The following is a 15,887-nucleotide window of genomic DNA, read 5'->3' as shown; positions in this document are numbered from 1 at the left end:
TTTTTGGCCTTCCTGTGACATCGGGTGCTGTAGGTGTCCTGGAGGGCAGGTAGTTTGCCCCCTGTGATGTGTTGAGTGAGAGGCTATTTTCCTGACACAACACTCCCAGTGCCATCTCCTTCTCCCTGTAGGCTGTCTCGTCATTGTTGGTAATCAGGCCTACTACTGTTATGTCGTCTGCAAACTTAATGATTGAGTTGGCGTGCGTGGGAGTACAGGACAGGGCTGAGCACACACCCTTGTGGGGCCCATGTGTTGTGGATCAGCACAGTGGAGGTCTTGTTTTTGGTCTCATCGTAGACTTTGATCTGAAGACATTCTTGTGATTTTGCTTTTGTAAATGTTTGTAGGCTTATGTAGCCAAATTGTATCTATGATAGTAAGCTATCCATTTATGTTTTTTGTATGCTATTTTAATATATGAGAATTAACCAATGATATCAGGCCATCATTGACACAATATAAATGAGTCACCCTGCAGTGTCTGTTGTTATACCCTGATGAAGACAGCTCGTCTGTCGAAACGTTGGACATTATATTTTTGCACCTGAGCTTCTAGGGTGTGTGGCTCTCCTTTATTTTTCAAGAGGTCTTGTTTCCTACCTTCACTACCTGGGGGGTGATCCTTCACGAATTTCGTAACCTAGTTGCACAGGGCAGGGTTCAGACCCCGGGCCCCAAGCTTAATGATGAGCTTGTAAATTCTATAGGTGTCGTCTGGAAAAAACATGTCCGGAGAGAGCTCGACCAAAACATCCGGTGAACCGGTTAGACCAAGAATCAAAGCTGAATCAAATGACAAGACTCTAGACAATGTGTGGAAGCTGTAGGCGCTGAAACCTCGGTCTCATGTAATTCGGTTCACTTAAATGCAACTTTTCTGCTTGTCAGTTTTTATTGAATCCTGCCATCTATCCATCAGGGTTTCTGGTTAGGGATAGGTATGCGTCTGGAAAAAACATTAAACTTCCTCAAAACAATTCTATGCGCTTCCACTAAATGTGGCAACTAATATGTGGTTTTCGGTTTGCAGAACAATTCCAGATATTCTGCTGAGAGAAACTTGGAAGTAGCGCAAGGATATTTATTTCCATTTTCAGTGATCAGGTTTTCCTGCGCTTTTCGATGAAACTCACGTTCTGGTATAGTCACAGCCGTGATTTAACCAGTTTTATAAACGTCTGAGTGTTTTCTATCCACACATACTAATCATATGTATATACTATATTCCTGGCATGAGTAGCAGGGCGCTGAAATGTTGCGCGATTTTTAACAGAATGTTCGAAAAATTAGGGGGTAGGAGGAAGAGGTTAAGCAGTTCAAGCTTCTGCAAAGGAACACAGAAGACACACCTCCTTAACAAGGACACAATCATGAAATAATAAGACACATCTGTCCAATTAAAGTCTCTAGGGTGGTCTCAGCCGCCCTCTGCCTCCCTCTAGGAGCGGCTTCGCCCCGGAGCCACGAAGACCACCACGTAGTTGTTTGAAGTCTCTAACAAGACCCGAACCAGGATGTCCTGGGCAGGCACCCACGCCGCTCCTCGGGACCATAGCCATCCCAGTCCACCAGGTACTGCAGGGTCCCTCGAACCCGACGAGCCCATGTAGGCTGGGCGGCCTATCCACAAGTTGAGGGGGCGGAGGAGCAGGTGTGGGGGGATTGAATCGACTGGTCCATACCAGCTTGAGGCGGGAGACATGAATGGATGGACTGACCCTCATGGACCTTGGAAGTTGGAGGCGATAGGTAACCGGGTTGATGTGACTCAGGTGGTTCTCCCTTTAAAAGTTGCGTCATACTGCAGCACAGCTTGTGGGGTGCCGCAGAATTCTATGGCATGTTATTTAAGTATCAGCCATTGCTGCCATTAATGCTAGTTAGTGCTAGTTTCACCACCAGAGGGCATTTTAATAAGCATTTGACTGTCTTTAAAATTGTCTGTACTAGAGAACACCTATTTTTGTAAGAATATAGTACATGGGATTGATTTTAAGAATGTTGCTTAATTAGTTTGATTAATATCATGGTGTTTCTTTTCCAGGAAAACGGTACATCATACATCTGACAGACAGTCTGATTCAGTAACAATTAACAAGGATTAGATGGAGGCAGATGTTATAGGAAGTGCCATGGGAGTATAGGTAAGGGAAAGGTGGGAAGTATCTGGGTAACTACAGCACCTTTAATTTAGTGAGAATTTTTTTGAGAATTAGAAACAGAGAAAAAGTTTTGTTAACATGGGGGGTTGGGGGGGATGAAACGGCCGTTGGTGGAAGAAGGTGGGGACCAAGGTGCAGCGTGGTATGTGTTCATATTATTCATTCGAAACTGAACACTAAATACAAAATAACAAAAGGAATAACCGAAACAGTTCTGACAGGTGATACAAACACTCAACACAAAACAACAACCCACAAAAACCCAGTGGGAAAAAGCTACCTAAGTATGGTTCTCAATCAGAGACAATAGACAGTTGCCTCTGAGTACCACACCTGGCCAAACAACAAAGAAATCCATAACATAGACAATGAACATAGAATGCCCCCTCCTAGTCACAGGGGAGCAGTGACTGGATTTCAAAATTGGCTCTGTACAACGTAACCGGTCGGGAGTCAGCTACTAAGTGACTGCGAGTGAAGGGAAAAATAATCCTGACATTTCCACACCGTAAATGTAAACTAACCAATACCCAAACAGAGATTCCGTGAAAATAAAATCTCATTGATTTTATCAAGACCAGTCCCCATGCTTGTCTCAGTGTGAAATGGTGATGAAATAGTTGACCACACATGGGTGGGCCATTGCTTCAAATCCTATTATAACAATTAAATGACTTTGGGTGTTCCAGTAAGCGACCATGTGTTGCCTTCACTAGCTCACTTTATTCTTAAAAGAACTCCAACACAGAGAAGAGAAAGGAGCCTTAAATAATTAAACAATAAAGCGATTGACTTCACAAATGCATTTGATTGTTTTTAATATTGGCCCTCAAGCAAAACACAGCATCTACCGTGGTATTTCCATTTCAAGCGAGACCATTCAAGCCATCGACTCACTGATGGTTGAAGATTATCGATCGGCAAAGGTAATCTGGAATCTGCTGGCATCACCGCACAACATCAACATCACTCTAATCACAGTCAGAAGAGAGTTGAAGAAACTGCAGTGGACTTATGGATCTGTAAGACATATATATATACACTACCGTTCAAACGTCTGGGGTCACTTAGAAATGTCCTTGTTTTTTAAAGAAAGCACATTTGTTGTCCATTAAAATTACATCAAATTGATCAGAAAAACGGCGTAGACATTGTTAATGTTGTAAATGACTATTGTAGCTGGAAACAGCAGATCTTTTATGGAATATCTTACATAGGCCTACAGAGACTCATTATCAGCAACCACCACTCCTGTGTTTCAATGTCACATTGTCTTAGCTAATGCAAATTTATAATTTTAAAAGGCTAAATGATCATTATAAAACCCTTTTGCAATTATACTAGGACAGCTGAAAACTGTTGTTCTGCTGCACATGTGAGAACTACGTCTGCAAAGTCCATGCACACACACGTGCATGCTGTCCTACATGTGCTAATTAGAGTTGATCGTTATATGTTCTTCACGTTTTTGTTTTGTATCCATTATCTTACTTTATTCTTATTTATTGTTGATGTTTATACACCTTGTTGGTGGGGGAAAAGTTTTTAATAAATGGGAGAAGACAATTTTGTATTTGAATTCCTCATTGTACAGTATATAAGAATATATCACTATGTTGCCAAAAAGTTCAAGTGCTATCTTTCGCTAAAAATGTATGTTTACACCTATGCAGTACCTATAGCAATAATAATAATAATAATAATATTTTTAAATAATAATAATGAACCTCTACTTTAGTAAAGCAAACAATTGTATTGTAATAAAAACAGGGGTGTCCACTGATTATATGCAGTCTTTCTGTATTGTGAAGAGGGAAAACCCAGATATTCAAAGTTTGTGATGAATGACAATTTGCTTCTTCATGCAAAATATATTTGGGTTTTAAAATTCAATTAAGCTGCTTTATTTGAGGTGTTTAGTGAAAGCGGGTCATTTTTGACCCTTTGAACAAGGGGAGTATATAGAATGTTAAGACTACACAAGGGTTAATCAGCACAACAGTTTTCAGCTGTCCTAGCATATTTGCAAAAGGGTTTTCTAATGATCAATTATCCTTTTAAAATGATAAACTTGGATTAGCTAACACAATATGACATTGGAACACATTAGTAATGGGCCTCTGTACGCCATTGTAGATATTCCCAAAAAATATCTGCTAATTCAATGGACAAAAAATGTGTTTTTCTTTCAAGAAACAAGGACATTTCTAAGTGACCCCAAACTTTTGAACGGTAAAATAGAGTAAGATGTTTTCGTGGTCAAAAAGTTGTATTCCTATTACCATCCAGTGTAGTGAGAGCGGCTTTATCGCAATGCTATGTCATACCGACAGAATGTCTGCCTGCTTGAAAGGCAATATCTCAGATGCACATGAAACCATTACATTTCCCCGGGAATCGATAAAGCATCACCCAGAGATGCCCAAAAACTATAAAGGATTCAATATGGGTGAATCTTTCCTTTAACTGCAGCGTACAAGGGACCCATGCTATGACCTATGCAATGTCCTCTTGTAAAAATAAAACCGCAAATGCATCCCTCCATCACTCCCCCAACATCCCACTACTGTCAACAGCAGTAACATCACACACATTCACCCACTACAATACAACACCACAGCACAACAGGTTCAAACAAGGAAACAAACACACTTTATGTCCACCGGAGGCCAAATGTTAATCGTTCTGTTGCCGTGACTAAAACAGGGCCTGGTTTCACACAGTCACAGTGTTAAGCTGCTGTTATTACCAGCCCTCTATTAGAATGTACTAAGATTCTGGCACAGGGCACAAAGGACTGGCACCAACCCGCCGCTTAATGAGTTGGGCCCTATCGCTGGCCTCAGCCAAACCATAATCTCCTCTTACCATAACTGAATAAAAACAGCACAAATGTTCTTATCAGAAGGGAACAGCAGACGATTCCCCAAAACACCCACTGATCTGCCACACACACAAACACACACACACACACCCAAGTAAACATGTGTGCATGCATGCACAGGCAGACATACACACAAAAACACAAGCAACCACAGGACTGCTCTTAATTGATGTTTCCTGACCAGCAGCTGCAGATCACTCATTTTGGTGCTATGTCAGCCTTCATTCATTGGAATATTAGTTTGCTTGTTTGTCTTATTTAGGTTTGATTTGATTTCCCGATACAGGGCGTTGGAGGGGGCTTAAGCAGCAGAAATGGCCTGTGAGACGGCAGTTGCGTGGCGGTAGTCTGGTGGTTTCCTGAGACTGACTGAAACTAGACAGTGTTGTGAACTGTGAAGGTTGGTGGGAGTCTCACTAATAACTGTATAATTGGGGAAGATCAAAGACATATAACTATAGTCTCACACACATGACTTTTCGGGACACACCGATTTCAGTCAAACACTCAGACAATAGTGTGAAAACACACACATGAATGCACACGCACAAACACGTATGCATGCACGTGCGCACACACACTCTTTTACTCTTTCTCGCTCCCTCTCTTGCTTCCCAACTTTTCATTTACTTCCCATTTACATCAAAACCTCATTCTCAAAAACAATCCAGTGAAAGTAATTTGTTAATCAGCTTTCTCTCTCAAGCGTTTTTTTTTTTCTCTACTTGGCAATTCCATTTTTTGAGTTTGGCCCCTGGAGCAATTATTAGTCTCATGTTAAAAGCTACTTCTCTTTCTTGACATTCACAGAATATTGCTTATTTGGGGTTGGAGGAGGCACACCCGTCCTTTAGATGGGATAATTGGCTTATCCTCCTGGAATGAATATGATATGAGAGAACAGTTCTGTAATTGACTGAACATAGTGAGGACACCGGCCCCCCTATATCACACACGCAAACACACAAAAAAACACGCCCCTTGACAACACACATACACACCCCTTGACATATATATTTGTGACAAAGTGTTGCTGAGCTCTTTCACGCCCTACACAGACGACTATGTTAATAAATGGCCAGCAGGGGTTGTGGGCTGTAGCGGTGGGGGTGGCAGAAGAAGGGGAGGGAATGGAATGGAGACAAAGCAGATGTTTTTTCCCCACCACATTTCATTAGCAGAATTATGTGGTTTAGAGTCATGCAATCTGGTCACATGTTCATGCATTATGACACATTCTCTTCCCTCTTGCTCTGTGTTATTATAACATAACTAGATGGTAGTTTTACATTAAGTAAAGCTGCGGGGCTTTATTTAGCTCTTTAAAAGTTTGAGGTAGTGGAGAGAGAGAGAAGTGTAAATACGGTGTGTTCGGAAAGGAAGTCAATTGTATGTATTTTTCTTTTACCTTGGCAGATCTACCACCAGTCCAACTATTTAATCATCATATAAGCATGCCATCCTCGTATAAAAACAACAAAAAAGTGATTTTTGGAAGTTCTTTTGGGTGATGCAGCCCCTGATTGTGAACAACTTTCTAAAAATGTCATATGTCGAATTCATTAATAACCTACCAATGAAGAACTGTAAGCGGAACCCGAGAATGGCTTAACATTGAAAACCTTCTGAATGGTGCAGAAGGGAGTCTGAGGATGCCTCCTCTTGTTTTGACAAATCCTAGAAGGAAACATGCAGATTTAGAGACCGACACTAAGTGATAATTGGAATGCAACATAGGCTAAGTAATACTATTACATTCAGTTCCATTCTACTATGATTATTAATTAACTTTTTCAGTAGCAGTAGGAATACATCCACATTGTTGGAAATAGGAGAACAAAAGCTTTCCAGACAGAGATTAAATATTTTGAGGCTGCAGGCCAAAGGTTGACCAGAAGGGTGTGCGTCTCCTAAGCCCTTCACTTGCTCTACATGGGCTTGCAGTCCAGAGTGTCCAGAGTCTGAATGCAGCCTGGACACAGAGGAGAGAACAGCACATACACAATTATGAAGGACATTGGCCACTGGAAAGCTTCGATTATTCTCTTCAATGCATGTTAATAGCAGTCTCATGGTTTGGAGGTAGAAGTTGTTAAGAAGCCTTGTGGTAACCTTCTTTTTTTATTTTTCTGCTGTTCAGGTGTAAACAGTATTGGATTTGGGCGTGCACTTTCAGAGTTAAAATGTATATCCAGCTGGACATTGTAGAAAGTGTTGTGAAATACCCACGTGCAGGAAATTGTAGTAACGTTATTCAGCAAAAAAAAGATGTTCACTTGTTCACGTTGTTGAACGACATCGAGAACAGAAGCGCAGTGAAAGCCAACGTTGACCAAGGACAACCAAGGTAAATAAATAGTAAGATATTAATGTAGTTCATATTTTGAATTGAATTTGTTTTGATAATCGGTGGATTTCATGTGACAACTCAGTGCAAATGAGGCGCCATGTGGGACCATCTCCTTCTTGGTCCCAGCCTGTCTTTAGCAACATAGCTAGCTAACGTTAGCTAAGGACTAAGTTAAGTGACACAGCTGGAATTTAGCTGGTTTACACAAGCAGTAGCTAGCTAGTTGCATTTTGAGAGTTATTATTTTCAATTGATTTATTATTTAGCTAACAATGTAACAGACGCAAAAGGCATGCTAATTGTTTCCATAGCAGGATAAGCCAGTTGTCTGACAGTGGTTGTTAATGTTAGGCTAGCCAGCTTACATTGGTTACCCAACTGTCAGCTAACTTTTTGATGGCTAGCGAAGTGGTAGATGTCGAGATCCCGAAGCAAGAGGTACAGGAACCAACTGTGGTTACTATAGATGATGATATACCCCCCATAGATGGTAAGTATTGCTTGATTCATCATCATTTTTGGTTTCAGTAGAAACAACAAAACAATTATTTTGGGGAGAAAATTAAATATCTGACACGACCAAAGCACCAGACTCTGTTGGGTGTTTGATATTGATTATGTGACGAGTCTGCAATACATATACTGCAAAGTGCTAGCTAGTAACGTAAACTCACTCACTTTCGCCTTGGTCCATACAATTGATCTTATTTTTGCGCCCAAACAACTTAATACTTCCAGATCAACTGTAATATTAATATCAATGTAAAGCACTATTTCTCCCCTTTCCAACGAAATTAATGACGAGACCTTCAAGATGCCCATCTCTGCATAATTCAAGAAGGCAATGAGCTCCGTCGGGTCTTTTTTTAAATGGCGGGTGGGGAGCGAAGGCTACGAAGTGATCTTGAAAGGGGGAAATATGTTGTGTGAAGAAACAGTTTTTTTCACCCGATTAGTCCAACTAATCAACTTTAAAATGTTAATAAAACATAAAGAGTTTACGTAATATCTCATCGAATACCTGTTTGAAGGTTTGTGTCGAATTTGAAGAGGGATTTAGGGCTGCGCTAACATTAGCTTCACAAGTGAACTGCAGCTGTTCCGGCTTTTGAGTGTCATGATGGCTCGCAGTAATGACGTGCAAAAAAAATGCAATTGGCACCCTAGTCATGAAATATTACTTTAATATTAGCAATAATTATATTAGTTTAGACAAAAATAATGAATAATGAAGTTGTCTTACAAGTGTATATGGTTAAGCATGATTTTAATCTGCGAGAGAAGGGCTACCCCTGATGGAAAGAGGCTGATCATTATGAGCATGATCATTATGTTTATTATAAGCTGAACACTGAAGCAAAAAAGTGGAACAAAACGCAACAGTTCTGTCTGTTACTCAAACAAAACAGAAAACAACTACCCACAAACACTGGTGGGAACAGGATACCTAAGTATGGTTCTCAATCAGGGACAACGATAGACCGCTGCCTCTGATTGGGAACCACACCAGGCCAAACACAGAAATTGAAAACATAGAACAAAACAGAGAATGCCCACCCCAACTCATGCCCTGACCAAACCAAAATAGAGACATAAAAAAGGAACTAGGGTCAGGATGTGACACAATACAGTACTTGACCAAAACGTATGTATCCTGCTTAAATATTGTTCTAAATAGGATCACTATCTATATAACATGTAAGCTAAAATAAGTGTGAAGAGAAATCACATGTAGAGAGAAGCTAGCTGCTATAACGCCGTTCTTCGTTTGTAGAAAGAGAGTCGGACCGAAATGCAGCGTAGTGGTTACTCATGTCTTTAATGAAGAGATCGCGATACATGAAATAACTTATACATATACAAAAACAACAAACGGAACGTGAAACCTATTACAGCCTATCTGGTGAAACTACACAGAGACAGGAACAATCACCCACGAAATACAAAGCGAAACCAGGCTACCTAAATACGGTTCCCAATCAGAGACAACGAGAATCACCTGACTCTGATTGAGAACCGCCTCAGGCAGCCAATACAATAACATAAATCCATGTCACACCCTGGCCTGACCAAATATATAACGACAACACAAAATACAATGATCAAGGCGTGACAGCTGCAAAACAGCTCTTAACAGGCAGGCTTGGCAAGCGGGGGAATACATGTCATTGAGTTAACTCAGAATTAAAACATAACCGACAGAAAATACTAAAAGATAAACGTCTTAGAAACTATTTGTACTTACAGGCAATGCTTTACGGGGGCTTAACAAGATTGATGGCAGAAGTTAAACCACAGTATTACGTCGCTATTTTACAACAATGAGGCTGAACTACATTTACATTTACATTTACATTTAAGTCATTTAGCAGACGCTCTTATCCAGAGCGACTTACAAATTGGTGCATTCACCTTATGACATCCAGTGGGACAGTCACTTAACAATAGTGCATCTAAAACTTAGGGGGGGTGGGGTGAGAGGGATTACTTAACCTATCCTAGGTATTCCTTAAAGAGGTGGGGTTTCAGGTGTCTCCGGAAGGTGGTGATTGACTCCGCTGTCCTGGCGTCGTGAGGGAGTTTGTTCCACCATTGGGGGGCCAGGGCAGCGAACAGTTTTGACTGGGCTGAGCGGGAGCTGTACTTCCTCAGTGGTAGGGAGGCGAGCAGGCCAGAGGTGGATGAACGCAGTGCCCTTGTTTGGGTGTAGGGCCTGATCAGAGCCTGGAGGTACTGAGGTGCCGTTCCCCTCACAGCTCCGTAGGCAAGCACCATGGTCTTGTAGCGGATGCGAGCTTCAACTGGAAGCCAGTGGAGAGAACGGAGGAGCGGGGTGACGTGAGAGAACTTGGGAAGGTTGAACACCAGACGGGCTGCGGCGTTCTGGATGAGTTGAAGGGGTTTAATGGCACAGGCAGGGAGCCCAGCCAACAGCGAGTTGCAGTAATCCAGATGGGAGATGACAAGTGCCTGGATTAGGACCTGCGCCGCTTCCTGTGTGAGGCAGGGTCGTACTCTGCGGATGTTGTAGAGCATGAACCTACAGGAACGGGCCACCGCCTTGATGTTAGTTGAGAACGACAGGGTGTTGTCCAGGATCACGCCAAGGTTCTTGGCGCTCTGGGAGGAGGACACAATGGAGTTGTCGACCGTGATGGCGAGATCAAGGAACGGGCAGTCCTTCCCCGGGAGGAAGAGCAGCTCCGTCTTGCCGAGGTTCAGCTTGAGGTGGTGATCCGTCATCCACACTGATATGTCTGCCAGACATGCAGAGATGCGATTCGCCACCTGGTCATCAGAAGGGGGAAAGGAGAAGATTAATTGTGTGTCGTCTGCATAGCAATGATAAGAGAGACCATGTGAGGTTATGACAGAGCCAAGTGACTTGGTGTATAGCGAGAATAGGAGAGGGCCAAGAACAGAGCCCTGGGGGACACCAGTGGTGAGAGCGCGTGGTGAGGAGACAGATTCTCGCCACGCCACCTGGTAGGAGCGACCTGTCAGGTAGGATGCAATCCAAGCGTGGGCCGTGCCGGAGATGCCCAACTCGGAGAGGGTGGAGAGGAGGATCTGATGGTTCACAGTATCGAAGGCAGCCGATAGATCTAGAAGGATGAGAGCAGAGGAGAGAGAGTTAGCTTTAGCAGTGCGGAGCGCCTCCGTGATACAGAGGAGAGCAGTCTCAGTTGAATGACTAGTCTTGAAACCTGACTGATTTGGATCAAGAAGGTCATTCAGAGAGAGATAGCGGGAGAGCTGGCCAAGGACGGCACGTTCAAGAGTTTTGGAGAGAAAAGAAAGAAGGGATACTGGTCTGTAATTGTTGACATCGGAGGGATCGAGTGTAGGTTTTTTCAGAAGGGGTGCAACTCTCGCTCTCTTGAAGACGGAAGGGACGTAGCCAGCGGTCAGGGATAAGTTGATGAGCGAGGTGAGGTAAGGGAGAAGGTCTCCGGAAATGGTCTGGAGAAGAGAGGAGGGGATAGGGTCAAGCGGGCAGGTTGTTGGGCGGCCGGCCGTCAAAAGACGCGAGATTTCATCTGGAGAGAGAGGGGAGAAAGAGGTCAGAGCACAGGGTAGGGCAGTGTGAGCAGAACCAGCGGTGTCGTTTGACTTAGCAAACGAGGATCGGATGTCGTCGACCTTCTTTTCAAAATGGTTGACGAAGTCATCTGCAGAGAGGGGGAGGGGGGAGGGGGCGGAGGATTCAGGAGGGAGGAGAAGGTGGCAAAGAGCTTCCTAGGGTTAGAGGCAGATGCTTGGAATTTAGCGTGGTAGAAAGTGGCTTTAGCAGCAGAGACAGAGGAGGAAAATGTAGAGAGGAGGGAGTGAAAGGATGCCAGGTCCGCAGGGAGGCGAGTTTTCCTCCATTTCCGCTCGGCTGCCCGGAGCCCTGTTCTGTGAGCTCGCAATGAGTCATCGAGCCACGGAGCGAGAGGGGAGGACCGAGCCGGCCTGGAGGATAGGGGACATAGAGAGTCAAGGGATGCAGAGAGGGAGGAGAGGAGGGTTGAGGAGGCAGAATCAGGAGATAGGTGGGAGAAGGTTTGAGCGGAGGGAAGAGATGATAGGATGGAAGAGGAGAGAGTAGCGGGGGAGAGAGAGCGAAGGTTGGGACGGCGCGATACCATCCGAGTAGGGGCAGTGTGGGAGGTGTTGGATGAGAGCGAGAGGGAAAAGGATACAAGGCAGTGGTCGGAGACTTGGAGGGGAGTTGCAGTGAGGTTAGTGGAAGAACAGCATCTAGTAAAGATGAGGTCGAGCGTATTGCCTGCCTTGTGAGTAGGGGGAAGGTGAGAGGGTGAGGTCAAAAGAGGAGAGGAGTGGAAAGAAGGAGGCAGAGAGGAAAGAGTCAAAGGTAGACGTGGGGAGGTTAAAGTCGCCCAGAACTGTGAGAGGTGAGCCGTCCTCAGGAAAGGAGCTTATCAAGGCATCAAGCTCATTGATGAACTCTCCGAGGGAACCTGGAGGGCGATAAATGATAAGGATGTTAAGCTTGAAAGGGCTAGTAACTGTGACAGCATGGAATTCAAAGGAGGCGATAGACAGATGGGTAAGGGGAGAAAGAGAGAATGACCACTTGGGAGAGATGAGGATCCCGGTGCCACCACCCCGCTGACCAGACGCTCTCGGGGTGTGCGAGAACACATGGGCGGACGAAGAGAGAGCAGTAGGAGTAGCAGTGTTGTCTGTGGTGATCCATGTTTCCGTCAGTGCCAAGAAGTCGAGGGACTGGAGGGAGGCATAGGCTGAGATGAACTCTGCCTTGTTGACCGCAGATTGGCAGTTCCAGAGGCTACCGGAGACCTGGAACTCCACGTGGGTCGTGCGCGCTGGGACCACCAGAGTAGGGTGGCCGCGGCCACGCGGTGTGGAGCGTTTGTATGGTCTGTGCAGAGAGGAGAGAACAGGGATAAACAGACACATAGTTGACAGGCTACAGAAGAGGCTACGCTAATGCAAAGGAGATTGGAATGACAAGTGGACTACACGTCTCGAATGTTCAGAAAGTTAAGCTACGTAGCAAGAATCTTATTGACTAAAATGATTAAAATGATACAGTACTGCTGAAGTAGGCCAGCTGGCAGTGGGTGCGTTGTTGACACTACACTAATCAAGTCGTTCCGTTGAGTGTAATAGTTTCTGCAGTGTTGCTATTCGGGGCTAGCAGGCTAGCTAGCAGTGTTGTTTACGTTACGTTGCGTTAAAAGAACGACAATAGATGGCTAGCGAACCTAGAAAATCGCTCTAGACTACACAATTATCTTTGATACAAAGACGGCTATGTAGCTAGCTAAGTAGCTAGCTACGATCAAACAAATCAAACCGTTGTACTGTAATGAAATGAAGTGAAAAAGTGATACAACCTGTGAATGCGACCGGGTAGTTGAGTTCTATACAGAAGACGTTGGCTAGCGTTGGCTAGCTGTTGGCTAGCTAGCAGAGTTGGCTAGCTAGCAGAGTCACCTACGTTAAGGACGACAAATAGCTGGCTAGCTAACCTCGGTAAATTAAGATAATCACTCTAAGACTACACACTCTAAACCTAAACAACACAATTATCTTGGATACGATGATACGATGATACGAAGACAGCAAAGACAGCTATGTAGGTAGCTAACACTAAACTAATCAAGTCGTTCAGTTGAGTGTAATAGTAATAGTTTCTCAGTGCAGCTAATCAGTGGACGTTAGCTAGCTGGCTAGTGAAGACTACGTTAGGACGGCGAAATACGATAATTACGCAATTATCTTTGATACAAAGACGGCTATGTAGCTAGCTGAGAAGAAATTGCTAAGATAAGACAAATCAAACCGTTGTGATATAATGAAATATAATGAAAAAGTTATACTACCCGTTGGAGCGACGTGCAGATGCGACCACTCGCTCCAACCGGAACCGGAAAAAAACATCATTTTCTATTTCCTGTTTTACCACCAACAAATAAGTAGCACAGCATAGCACATGTTAGCTGCAGCTACACCAAACAGCCCAATTAAAAGGCGTTTGGCCCAAAAAATAGAAGGCAGAATGACTTGTACCCATTTCACACCAAGAACTAGAGTTTTACCCTTTATATTTGAAGTTGGTTTAACCCGTGTCAGACCCATTCATACTAAACCTATGACACAGGTAATAAACATGCATGGCAGTTCATGGAAAATATTGGTTCTTCACAAAAGTAGTGCTGTTGCACTTGGACATTACTGACTACGGGTCAATGAACACAAATCGACCCATGCAGACTAACGGCTCACCCATGTTGTACACGTGTTATTAGGCAGGCCCTAAATCCCTCTTGATTGTTTGTGTTTTGAATATTGTGGAGGAACGAATGGTTATCCGACCTGTTTGTGTGTATCACAGATTTGTGCATAAACTATAAAAAGGGCAGGCCGGTTCACGGCCTAGAGGTTGGGAATCACTGCTGTAACCAATGATCTGTTGGCTGACATTAGCCTGAAGGTTCTCTTTGTTTCTCCCTTTAGGACAAGGGGGTCAGACTCCCTCCTTAGGACAACCAAGTCCTGCCTCATATGTTGGTCAGTGTGTTTGCATTGTTCAATAACATCTTTAAACAATTGTTCTGTAGAATACCTTTATAACTTTGTGACCGATGCCCTTTGTTATATTTTTAGTGTTCCTCTGGTCATACAACTGAAAAGATGAAAATTGAGATGCTGAAGATCAAGATGGAGGCTTTATAAGAAGAGTGGGACTTCCTCCACAAAACGTTTAACCAGTTGTATGTCAGTAGTCTGTCTCCATATATCGCTGAAAGCAAGAACACTCGTTATTCTGCATACTTAATACTGTATGTGTATTCCTCTTCCACCCACTTCCTGCGCTCCTTATCTACTTTAAAAACCGATTAAACTATTATCACAAATTAAACTGTATTCAGTCCAGGGTTACATGCTACTTCCAACTATAACTTTTCTTCCTGATACTACTTTTACTTTTTATGCTACAGACCTTTATATACCCCAAAAGCTCCCATGGTGTCACGGGATTCTTCCTGGGAAGGAGAGGCGGACCAAAATGCAGCATGGTTATTTTTGTACATCTTTAATAAAGATGAAAATACAACAATCTACAAAACAAGAACCGTGAAAAACCGAAACAGTCCTTTCCGGTGCAACAAACACAAAGACAGGAACAATCACCCACAAAACCCAACACAAAACAGGCTACCTAAATATGGCTCCCAATCAGAGACAATGACTAACACCTGCCTCTGATTGAGAACCATATCAGGCCCAAACACAGAAACAGACAAACAAGACATCCAACATAGAATGCCCACTCAGATCACACCCTGAACATACAAAGCAAACTATTGTGACACATGGACTCCTATTCAATTTCCTAAACTTTCCAAACTGGCCATTGTTACGTCTGCTGAGTTTTCTCTCTTCTCATTTCAAAGTAAAACAGCTCCTGAGTACTTTAAGGTCCGCTTAACTCCCACTTTGACACCAATTGTTTTCTTTCTTTCTTTAACTACCCTAAATACTCTGACTGCCCCAAATACTCTAAATACCCCAACCACTAATGAACAGAATTCTATGGGAGATATGCTTTTAATTCGGCACATGCTCATTGTTTAAGCAAGAGACTCCATTAATCTTTCCAGAGCTTTTAAGTGTCTTTAAAATTAAAATAATAATACGAATAATTAGCCCCATTAACATAATCGTTGAGGATATTGGATCGTTAGGTATAGGAATTTATTAAATCTTATCAATACCAAACAGTAGCATGTGTGTGAGTGCCAGTGAGTGGGAAATGGAGGGATTCAATTCTATGTTTTGATACCCTTATTATTACCTTAACACAGATCATGGGGAAAAATGACTTGTTTAACAGCTTGTGGCGGGTCGTTATCGGGCTGCATGCGCCGCACAGTCAGGCTCAGCAATGATTACATTACGTGTAACTGGAAAAGTGTTTTTCTGTAACATATCTCTCCCTTTATGTTTCAGG

General features: G+C 43.3%; 1 long non-coding RNA gene across 2 annotated transcripts; it reads left to right on the top strand.

The window, feature by feature from the left end:
• The first annotated feature begins 5,188 nt into the window (after positions 1–5,188).
• Positions 5,189–14,781, top strand: LOC124007469. Of its 2 annotated transcripts, XR_006833938.1 has the most exons (4): positions 5,189–5,449; positions 7,190–7,396; positions 14,390–14,443; positions 14,540–14,781. It is a non-coding gene; the product is annotated as an uncharacterized LOC124007469 (long non-coding RNA). The 2 variants fall into 2 exon arrangements; XR_006833937.1 differs by lacking the exon at positions 7,190–7,396.
• The last annotated feature ends 1,106 nt before the right edge of the window (positions 14,782–15,887 follow it).

Source organism: Oncorhynchus gorbuscha, linkage group LG20 (assembly GCF_021184085.1).
Source record: "Oncorhynchus gorbuscha isolate QuinsamMale2020 ecotype Even-year linkage group LG20, OgorEven_v1.0, whole genome shotgun sequence".
NCBI lineage: Eukaryota > Metazoa > Chordata > Actinopteri > Salmoniformes > Salmonidae > Oncorhynchus > Oncorhynchus gorbuscha.
This window is presented reverse-complemented; position numbering and strand designations above follow the sequence as displayed.